Below are 12,125 nucleotides of genomic sequence, written 5' to 3'. Positions count from 1 at the left end.
TAAAGTATAAATGGCAAGCTAGGCCGCATTGTACAGTATAAATGGCAAGTTGCCCATCATTGTAACTGTATCACTGGCAAGCTAGGCAGCATTGTCAAGTATAACTTGCAAGCATTGAAACTGTATCACTGGCAAGCTCCACATCACTGTAACTGTATCCCTGACAAGCTCCACATCACTGTAACTGTATCACTGGCAAGCTTCCCATCACTGTAACTGTATCACTGGCAAGCTCCACATCAGTGTAACTGTATCACTGACAAGCTCCACATCAGTGTAACTGTATCCCTGACAAGTCCCAGTCTGTTCCACTCCACACCCCGGCCTCTATCAGCTGTCAGGTGGCCGCGGGACGGGTGAGATCGAAGAGGGTGGAAGTCAGCAGGAAATGAGGCGGAGTGAGAAGGGTGGCAAGATTGTACACATATTCCGCTGTATCCGAGCGTCAAGTCCGGCGACTCACGGCAGCAACACGGGGCCGCCACCCGATCGAAGTTAATTTTCTCTCCACTGCATCGAGCGCGTGACATGCAAAATACCATCGGCAACAAAGCGGCCTGGCGAGGGTCACACACAATCCGCTCGTGCACAGCTTGCCACACACAGGGTCACACACAATCCGCTCGTGCACAGCTTGCCACACACAGGGTCACACACAATCCGCTCGTGCACGGCTTGCCACACACAGGGTCACACACAGTCCGCTCGTGCACGGCTTGCCACACACAGGGTCACACACAGTCCGCTCGTGCACGGCTTGCCACACACAGGGTCACACACAGTCCGCTCGTGCACGGCTTGCCACACACAGGGTCACACACAGTCCGCTCGTGCACAGCTTGCCACACACAGGGTCACACACAGTCCGCTCGTGCACGGCTTGCCACACACAGGGTCACACACAGTCCGCTCGTGCACGGCTTGCCACACACAGGGTCACACACAGTCCGCTCGTGCACGGCTTGCCACACACAGGGTCACACACAGTCCGCTCGTGCACAGCTTGCCACACACAGGGTCACACACAATCCGCTCGTGCACAGCTTGCCACACACAGGGTCACACACAGTCCGCTCGTGCACAGCTTGCCACACACAGGGTCACACACAGTCCGCTCGTGCACAGCTTGGCACACACATGGTCAAGCTCAAAGCAGCTCACTTTTCACAAAGTTGCATCACAAATATCAAAAAATGAAGAGATTGCGGATGAAAAGAACGATTCAGCGGTTACAGGTATCGATGCCTACAAGAGAAACCCACCCCACCCGTAATCTCCAAATAATAAAGGTTAGGAGGGTGGGATATCGGTGTTTTACACCGGATCAGCAGGTAAGGGTAGATAGATATGGACACCCAGCCCTGTAAACAGATGCCACAGGCAGAGAAAGAACAGCGTGCCCCGAGACGAGCGTTGAACCTAGGACGTCCCACCGAGAAAGCAGATTAGACTAATTTCAGGTAATTACGGCATTAATGACCGAGCAAAATATGCTTTAATGGAGACTTTTATCTCGGCACGAGCCTGCGCAATCAAGCGTTGAGCGGTTCATCGAATGGGAAATAAAACAGAGAGACACGGAATGAAGCAGAGCAGCTCTCCACACGCAGTCTGTGAATACTTCTCATGAACACTGCTCACGTGCAGATTGGTAATTTGGTAATTTTTCTCACTGTAGTCATGCTCCATGCATTCCACAATGGGCGGTATTCCGAAAATAGATAAATTTTCATAGAGCATTATTCGATAATAAAATTATTATTAATAAATTTCGTCCTCTAACATTTTAGCAAGTGGTTGTTTCTTCACGCATTCGTAGCTAGTTGAACGAACAAGTCTGAACACAGACTTGTATGACTGGATTGCTGGCAGACGATTTTTTTTCCAGTTAACTACTAAAACGAGGCAGGAGACTACAAAGCTTCCGGTTTAGTCATGTTCTTTGTTTAGGCTCGCCGAGACTAACAGCGGAGAACTTCGCTCTGGTCTTGGCAGACAGACAGCAGTCCACCTACACACGTCCATGGTCTGAACATTCGCAATATTAATGTTCATAGTTCAGATAAAAGTAGTTCTCAAAAGTAGACACAGTTACAAGAACTAGGATGCTGAGAAAGGTCAACATGTGACCCCGACGTTTGCGTGTGTGAGCGCGCGCTTGCACCTCTGTGAGAGAGAGAGAGACTGACTCATACATCGATTTCCATTCGATTTCTTTCTTTAGTGTCATTCTGACATTCAAGCAATTCGCAGTATATCCCTGACATCTCCAGGAAAGTGTCTTCGAAAAATTGAGATATCCGCAGGGATGAATAAACAGATGCAAAAATAGGGCAACAGTCACGTGGGCTTGCTTTGCTGTCATAAATTCCCTTTAATGGCATGCTTTAACTAAGCTTATAAGGCTACTATATTGTAATGGTCTTTGTTTTGTAAGAAGTTAAACTATAAGGTGTTTTTTTTCACTTGTCTCAACACTGAAAAAAAACCACCCAGTTGAGAGCGGCCATAAAAATCTTGTGAGCAGGACCAGCATTGATTTGCTTGCCTACAGCAACTCTGTAATTGAAGAAAATGTTTACCTGTTTGCAAGCTGTCAACAGTCAAAACAATGTGTTTTTCTGGTCGCAGAATGAATGGACACAAGCTAGGTGAAAAGCGAGATCGGTTAAAAGGTCCAATCTCTTCTCCGCCATCTTCAAACTCCTCAAACGACTTATTCTCTCTGCGCTCTGATTGATTATTGGCTAAAAATACATCAAAGGCACCAACACTGTAAGCCAGGGGCAGGAAACTCCATGTGACAATAGAATTCAAGAGAAAATAACAAAATGAGCACAAAGAATAACGACTTCCATCATACAGCATGAAAGATGGCTAACCCTGAGGTAACTTTACCTATGGGGCTGTGTTCATGGAGAGGGGTTAGTCACTGTCCAGGGTAGGTTAAGTCAGCAACGCCAGAAATAGGTAAAATTTCATCGCATCTTCAGGTTCCCTTTTTTAAACGATACAGACCCTACAAAAGGACAACAGAGTCTTTGGTAGTAGTTTCAAATTCACAATTTACTTTAAAGCTCTGGAACTGTCATAAAGCAGGAATCGTAGTCATGAAACGATGGTAGGTGTCACCCAGGTGCAAAAATCAAGGAAACACTTCTCGTCGCCGTCGATACCACGGACTGTCTAAACCTTCTTCCCCGGATATTGCTTTATGTTCCTTTACCCCAGGGAATAGTTGCCACTGCTTTCTAACTTTCATTCCAGGGTATAGCAGCATCCGCCAAGTCTTGACACAGTTTTATAACTAGGAGACAAGGCGCCTGCCATTGAGTTGCCCGGGACAATCTTTATCCTCTCTCCGTGAATACAGCCCCATAGGTAAAGTTACCTCAGGGCTAGTTATTGACAGAAGTGTTGGTCGGTCCTGCAACAGGAAACAAGCGCAGACTTGGGAGGTTGGATGATGATCTGAGTTCCAGTCTTGAGTATGGTTTACAGTTGACTACAGGGCTGAAGGTACTGAACACAGGCAAACAAACCCAGAGGTACAATTTCCTAACCAGGGCTCCTGAATGTTACTTAAAGACTGTTAGTAAAGATCACACAAAAAGAGGAGAGAGGGAAGAAAGAAACTAGAAGGACTGACGACTAAGGTGTTAACCTTGTAGTATATTCCTGCCTACCCCGGGGGACAAGGACTGAAGCTAAGCGACAAGCAGGAGGTAGGCTGACACCAGCAAAGGTCGGCCTTTGTCCACCAGAAGGCGGAAGATGTCAGACAAATGTCGGCTGCTGCCTGTGGGCAAACCTTGCTAGGGAGCGGGACTGGGGCCGGCGATAATAAGAAGACGGCATTGACCTGCTCTTTGATCGTTTACTATCCTTGTCCTCCTTTGGTATCCTCCGCATGACGCAGTAGCATGCACACGCACGTGCATGACACACACACATGTGTGAATATGTACACGCGTTTGTGGGTGCGTACGAGAAAGATGAGATATGGAGTCAGAGAGAGAGGAGATAGATTGAGGGAGAGCTCAGGGCCCGCAGTATATACGCTGTTCTTCCTTCCCCTCACTAATGACTCACTGTGCGGCTGTGAGGAGGAGGAAGGAGGAGGAGGAGGAAGGAGGAGGGTTTCAGCGCGTAGAATGCACGTGCGACAGCTGGTCCCGTTGCTGGGAGCGAGACCCACACAGGGTGACACAGTGAAGGGACAAACAGCAAACTTGTACTAGTGGAGGTCGCCGAGCTGGACGTGTGGCGAACAGGTAGGAGTTTCACGTTTTCACCTGCAATGTTTGACACGTGTGCAGCCCTCAGCTACCAGTAACATTACACCTCGCATTACTACTGCAAAAGTCTGTGGTAATGCGATGTAACATTACACCTTCACTGACAGTAAAATGAAACTTACACGTACAACAGAATGAGGCTACTTACAGTATCTCTCAACCATCACATGAAATGTATGATATTTATATTTTCCTATCAGCGCTCGATAGGATGTACGTTTCCCCGAAAAAAAATGTTTTGTTTTCTGCTGCATCCAGCAAGCTGTCCTCTCCATACTCAGTGCTGTTAGCTGTTGTGTGTAATTATGTATACCAGCTTCACAAATGTACATAGAAAACAATACGAGGTTCTTGGTCACAAAATATCAGCGGTGTTTGTCATTAATGTCCCAGCATTTACAAGTTGACATTTATCGCACAGAGACCAGACATTTGTGGTGAGTTGCAGGAGCCTTGCTCTGTCTTTCCCATACATAAAACTGTCCGTACATTTCACAAGGCGCGCGACCTTACGGACACTTTTATGCTGAGGGAAAGTCAGGTACAGTCATGTCTCCCATCTGCTTTGCGGGTTCCTGCGACAATGATGGTGGCTGGATTACATGGCGATCGCCTCTCGGCAGTTACAACTTGCCCAACATCTTGAGCTGCTGTAACGTGCTAATTCGCGCCATTACAGCTCGCGAGCGCTCCCTGGCGGCTCAGACTCTATTAATCCTGCCATTTGCAGCCCGTGGTCGAGCGCCATTGCTGCTCAATCTTGCGATCTCGATCTCGTCCACATCTCGTCTTGTTTCGGGTTTTGTGGTGGATGTGAGAAGGCGGCGGCAGAAATATTTACGCGCATTGTAGATGTTCATGGCGGATGCAGCTGCGCACCAAAGACGTCATCGTCCTCACCAACTGCGCACTCATTCTGCGCAAGACTGTCGATGACGCGTTGGACATGCGCACAAACATGCGCAAAGTTCCGGTGTTCACAAACACGTTCATTCGCTCGCACGTGTCCTGTAGGACCCGGCACGAGCTTGTTTTGCATGGTGATGACAGCTGTCGCTTAGGCGCTTCTTAATTAACACTATTCTGCGCGAGAACACGCTGTTGTTGCTCGTTATTGCGTGGTTGCCTACCTGACATACACACGCTACACGATGGCACGCATAAAAACATCAAAGCTTGCATTTTCAAAAATAGCTCTTGGCTCTTAAAACGCCATCCGTAGTCCTGATAACAAACCCCATGTTTTCTGAGAAAGTAACGAGGAACCCTGAGCTAAAACATATTTTCTGTCCGATCCTCAGTCTGTTATGATGAAGCTCATTCATCTGTCTGGGTGGGAACCAAGGAATGGTTGGACATCTTTTCTACACTTAGAATCAATCCATCGCATGACTGCGGTTTCAAATGGTTATCTGAGACAATAATTGAAAGTACTATCACTGTATGGTATTAAGATGCTATATTATGATATACTATATCGTGCTATAGTCATTAGGATTCATGTTGTTATACCAGGTGTGTTCATCACCTGAATGTTGAGGTCACGTGAGTCAGTAAAACCTTCCATCGTTTTTCTCTTCCCCAACCACTCCTCAGGTAGCGACTGGTCTCGACTGCTTCACCATGACCACCACATAATAACTACCAGAGACTGGTGTAGTAACACCAGTTTACCTCTAGGTAGTGGTACTGGTGACCACTAGTAGCCCCGACAGTGTTTTCACTTCTAAGTGAAGAAAAATGAAGCACAAATTTCGGGGTGAGGGTTGTTCACAAGACACCGGGTGGTGTCTCAATTCCTTGAGGGCAGTATCAGCAGACAGGAAGGAAAGTAGAGCTCTCGAGATACATACTGGCTTAACTCTGGAACTCGGTTAATACTCTAGAGGTTGTTGTGGTTTGTGTCCAATCCATCGTACAGAACTGACACCACTCCTTCTCTCCTTCTCTCTCTCTCTCACACATGCACGCACACGCAGGTCTACTTTACTCTTGACAATGAATGAAGGATTGAGTGAAAGAGCGCGGCATGAGGAGACAGTGAGAGCTGATCAAGTGAACGAAGAAAACAAAGAAAGATTTTCGCCATTTTGGAATGTTAAAGTCGGTCTGTGGTCTGTCTATGTGTTTATATTCAAAATATCAAAACAAAGTGAGGCATCCTTGTTTTCCTATCACAAGTCTGTCAAATGTTTGCAGAAAAAACAAAGTGCAGTAAGCTGTTATCATATCATCAGATCAACGGTCAGGGCCGTTATTATCATTGGTCTGCCTGAGTGTTTATTAAGACAGCAAAGTTGTGTTCCGCATCTTGTCCACACATTGTTTTCACTCATCATCTGTGTCCGCTGTAGTCTCTCGGTGAGCCGCAGGTGTGTATTCAAACACAGATATTCATGGCGAAGTTGACTCGAAATACAACACCACCCTCTGTCAACAGCACGCTCGGACAATAACAACATAATAAATGTCGTATGACAAGGGAGAAAACCCACCAGCTTCCGGTTTAGCAAAGTTTGTTAAAGCAAGCGTTCAGTCATATTAAACAAACCGAGGCGCGAAATTTAATCCCTTGCGTGTCTCCGTGTTTGTCTGAAAAACTACTTTTTATAGAGCAAACCTTCCGAATGTTCCAGCAAAGCCTGTCAGACGAGGAGAAGGACAACAAGAGAGCTCTCGGGAACCGAAGAGTCGATAAGGCACGTGACATAACCACGTGACTGCGCATTGGACACGAATAACGTAATAAGACCGGGAAGTGAACACCAGGATTTTGTTGATGTTGCAGCAGACTGCGAGTAATTTTGTTGTGATATCAGTTAATGTATCGCAGTGATGCCAACTGCTGTTTGAAGATTTTCCGGACCTGGCAGGTCCTCCGGCGCAGGTGTTAATCAGTCGTGGTGGTCACTGAGGTGGAACTAAGGTAGGGTGGTTGTCACCTGCACTGAGCGCCGATCGTTGAGAACAAAATATTGAATGCACGGTAATCTGGCATCTATCTCACGCTCACTAAACAACAACAACAACAACAACAACAACAACAACAACCACCACCTGCTGGAGTACCTTGAAGGACAGTGTGCTAACAGTACAGAGCAAGCTACTTCAGCAGTCAGACTAGTGAAGGAGTTAGTCTGGCACCTGTCAGGTGTGTCATGGAGGCCGTGAAGCGCGTGCTGTCCGTGTGCTGACGTGGTGGAGCGCGCGCCGTTCCACCCTATTGATCCCGACCTCGGCACGGATATCAATCGGCCGTTAAGGTCACTCAGGTGGAGCGAACGTTGGGTGTTTTCCGCTTGTCCTGGGCGCCGATCGCTGTGCACGTTGAGGGGAAAATTGATACAAGCTGAGGTAGCAAGGGGCAGGCGAGCGTGAATTATAGAATAATGACCGTGTTGTCTCCCTTGATGATGTTGGACACGTCAATAGAAATGATTTGTAAGCAAAATATAACCACGCGCGCGCGCACAGACACACACACAGAGACATACACATCTCTCCTACACCCACACGCACAATATGTATTCATGCGCATGAACGATGCTCGTTTAGTAATTACGCACGTGCGCGTTATTACTGTCAGCCTCGATGTCGATATGAGTTTTATATGATCTTTTTATGAGACACGTAAACACACGAATTACAGAGGGGAACAAATTAAAATTGGCTTTACGCACCGCAGCTGTACCCAGTCACCCTGATCATAAAGCAGACAATTGCCTGATTGTCTAGAAAGTACAAGAGACATTTTTCTGGAACTGTTCTCTGATAGCCTCCTAGAGCCGTAGTTATAAAGCAATAGTACATTGTTATTTTGGGACAACATGGGGAAATCAAAGACAAGCGTCTTGTCTCCGTAGTCACACACACAAACACACACACAAACAAACACACACACAAACGCACAAACAAACACACACACACACACACACAGATAAGTGGAGTAACTGGAGGTTCGTTTCCAAGTGCGACTTTTTCCACAAAAATGTTTGTTTACATGAGAGTGATTCTGGGTCCTCCCGGCGCCACCTGCCACATCAAGACCTCAGTTCACAGCCTGTCGCTAGGTGCTAGCCACGTGGTTTGCACGTGACAATCTACTAACATGCTGGTGAAGTATTATGAACGACTTAGCTGCTTGTTTTGTTCACTTGTCATGCTGGTGACATCCATGGTCTGAACGGAGTCCGCAGGGAACAAGACACACAGTCCACCTTATGCTATCCCTCATCCTATAATTTATAATTAACTCCTTTTCCATTCTGTTGTATTTTGTACAAATGACCAGCGAAGAGTAAAACAGAAATTAAATATTTAGCATCATCATACGGTAGACACTTGAAACACTGAACAAATCTTCTCTGTTCGCTTGGATTTTGATCTTGACCTTCGACCCTTGCTGACCGAGTAACAAACATCCAAACAACACATCATTAAGCCGTTATACTAATTTAAACTAAAGGACCCAAACACCCGATTGACCAGTTTAACCATCCAAACAGTTCCCTCGTCTCGCTGCAGCTGGTGAATGAGCTTCTTGCGTGATGGGGTGCGCGTGCTTGCGTGTATTCATGCGCGGTCAGTCCTGTTCTTATCAATTCTCATTTCTGTTTGAATGCACGAATTTTATTATCACCGTAACCAGAATTTTTAAATAAATTAACAAACGCAAATAAAATCAGCCAGCAACGAAAACCAATAAAATCAGCACAACCATAAATTTTTAAAACCCAACAAATATAAAAAAAATCCACCGAACAAACGAACAAACAGTATGTTAAACCCAGAATGGATCAATAAGATGAGAACAAAGACCCGAGGGACACGCGAATCGCATCAATTTCTTTATTCTCACATTAGCAAAGGAGCAATGGTTTCCGTGGTTTTGCCGATGCCAATGGCTGATTGTCTACTCACAAAAAGCTTCTCAAAGGAGACAAGACATCGACTGAATGTTCTCGCACGCATCTCCTTTCATCCAAGCGGCCGTTGGCGGTGCCGACGGAACAACTGGCAGTTATTAACAGATAACAGTATGTCTTGTTCCCATCGCCACACATGGCAGGAATACACATTAAAACTGTATTTTTTTCACTCAGCTGAAGAGCTTCACACGTTGCTTTTGTTGGAGGGATGCACCCCATGGTATTGTCCAGACTAGAGAAAAAAAACATTCCATGATTTTGATCCGCTCTTACAGTGAAAGGACCACGTGACAGCAATATTGTAATGTGTAGCTGAGTGTATCATCTGGTGCATCTACAAACAAGCATGATCATGGCCATAAATGGATGTGCACATTTGTTAAAACCATACATGACCATGTTAGACAAAATATGTTACAAGCAATAGCACTATTAGAAGGACATGTTAAAACCCACAATACATATCAGACTAAAGTATGTGTCTACAAATGGAACCCTAGGGCACTAAAGTCCTTGCCGTGCTTGAGTCAGAACAGTTTTGTAACTTTTGTACCTGGGTACAATCCCTGAATAGAATTGTCCACCGGAGTTAATGAAGCTGGTCATTGTCATTGTTTCAGAGAAGAGGACAACTGAGGACCTCAGTAATATCGACAGAAACGAGACTGAAAGGTTGCTTTCAATGAAGAAACATATATCAAGACACAATCACTATGTTTAATTTAAAGTTACACGTGTAACACTTTCTCAGATAGCTGTCTCCCTTGATAGACACTTGTTATTACAGAATCGTTATTATTGTCACAAAACCTTAACAGGAGCTGGTGCTAGGTGCATTCATCTAAACATTCGCTGGTGTAGTAAATAACCTGAGAACTTCAAACTCACTTAACCTCATAGAATAACTCTTTATATCTTCAGAATGGACATAGATGACATTTTTATTACCTTGAACTAACGGTGGCTTTTAACCCTTCGTCAGAGATGCAGTGACTATGACATTTAAGTTTTCGATTTGTCGGACTCGTGAGTCGCCAGCCATGGTTCTTGGCCCAAAGGTCACGTGCTTCATCTGGATCTCGATCTTTCTTTCGCCCTGATGATGTTTACTCCCAGAGGAGTGCATATTGAGACTGGGGACACAATGCCAGTTGCTGCAGCAACAGTTTGTATGAGCTTTACTTGTTGGTCTTCTTGATATTATTGATGTGAGGTTTGTTGTTGTTGCCGTTGCTGGCATTAATTGTTTGAGTGTTGAAGACACGGACACTTTCGACTTTTGAGGTGAGCAGGCTAGGACAAACCTGTGACAGAGAGTGGTTCACTAGCTGATGGTCAACTCGTGGCAGTACTTAAAATACTTGTAACTATTAGCAACTTAGCTGACTGCAATTTTTTTCTCTCTCTCAAATTCCAAATGTCACTTGCTTGGCTCATCCTTTGCCTTAGACGTTCTAATACCACGACGAGGACACCATACATCCATTTCTTCCTCCATTCTTCTTACTTTTCATCTTTTCGCGAACTTTCTATTTTATTTTATTCTGTACAAGTCCATTTTTTTTCATTACTGATACGAAGGAAGGTATGTCTATAGACCTGATTAGGGGCATTACACATGAAATGATTCATCAGCTGCAGCTAAGCTAGAAAAAAGAAAAAAAAAGTTCATCTGAATGTCTTGTCGTTTTTTGGGGAAGGGAGGAGGAAGGCTGGGGTTGGGTAGGGTGGGGTTAAATGGGGGAAAGATGGCGAGCAAATTAACTGCGCAGTTGTCCCCGTGAAATCACGATAAAACTGCGCATGTGCGAAAACACGGTGTTGATGAGGATGGCCAGGTGCTGCTGTTATGTCGGACTGCATAATGTGTGGTGATACAGTGATGTAGGGGCGGCTGTTAGCATGCATGCACACACATACACAAACATGCACACATAAACATGCACGCACACACATACACAAACATGCAAACACACACACACAAACACACACAAACACACACAAACACACACAAACACACACACATGCACGCACGCCAGCTTTCCCGACTGTCGGGTTGTAACATGTACAAACACTCGTTTGCAGGCAGGCACGCGCACAACACGCGCGAAGTGAATGCATGACTCGCTCATATTTCATGTCGACAAGGTGTTTAAACCTCTCACTTACTGCTTTCAACACCTGCGTATACCTGGAAGTTTACCGGCAGATCGATGCTGACATACTGTGGCTTGTGCACACAGACATACACACGTACACAACACACGGGTGCGCTTCCACACGGACAAACAGACAACCACACACACATGTAAAAACCCTTACAGACACGCATACAGATGTAGACTTACAGACGCACACACACACGCACGCAAATGTACGTACGATCACACACACACACACAAAGACATACACACATTCACACACATTCACGGTCGCATACTATATTTTTGAAAATCTTTCAACTGATTTAATTATTTTTAGACTGTCCTGCTGAATTTTGGCCGTCACTTAGCAACCTCTTGTGAGATGCAAATGAAAGTATGGGGGATGAGGATGAGGACGAGGGTGGCGCTGAGTAAGGCAGAGCATCAATGTGCATGAGGAGAGTTTAAGGACGAGCAAATGGCAAACAGACTGTGCATCGTGTAGTGGGGGACAATAAACGGGTGGGTGGGTAGTGACGAGGGCGAAGTGACAATAAAATGGAGAGAGAAATTATAGTCGCTGAGGCACAGCTCTCCACGCTAACAACATTAACAATGCTTGTGCTCGGTTTTTGGTTTTTGTTTTTGTTAGCCAGTGTTATAGACCGATGATCGTGATAATGATGATGATGGTTTCAATACAGATAGGAAACATCTGATTTAAAAAATCGAATTGGAATTGTTTCATGATCCGT

At 45.5% G+C, this 12,125-nt stretch overlaps 1 protein-coding gene across 2 annotated transcripts in view; it reads left to right on the top strand.

Moving 5' to 3' along the window:
• LOC112568916 (GTP-binding protein Di-Ras2-like) overlaps window positions 1–12,125 on the top strand; it is a 41,523-nt gene that overhangs the window by 17,564 nt on the left and 11,834 nt on the right. The window contains exon 1 of one of the 2 annotated variants that reach the window (XM_025246481.1): window positions 4,143–4,274. The exons of the other annotated variant lie outside the window; for it this stretch is intronic. The gene's annotated coding sequence lies outside the window, so the exon portion shown is untranslated. Of the gene's footprint in view, window positions 1–4,142; window positions 4,275–12,125 lie in introns of those variants that run through there. 2 annotated transcript variants of the gene reach the window in all.

The sequence above is a fragment of the Pomacea canaliculata genome, linkage group LG1 (genome assembly GCF_003073045.1).
Source record: "Pomacea canaliculata isolate SZHN2017 linkage group LG1, ASM307304v1, whole genome shotgun sequence".
NCBI classification, from domain to species: Eukaryota; Metazoa; Mollusca; class Gastropoda; order Architaenioglossa; family Ampullariidae; genus Pomacea; species Pomacea canaliculata.
The sequence above is the reverse complement of the archived record's forward strand: the minus strand, read 5'-3'. Positions and strand labels throughout refer to the sequence as shown.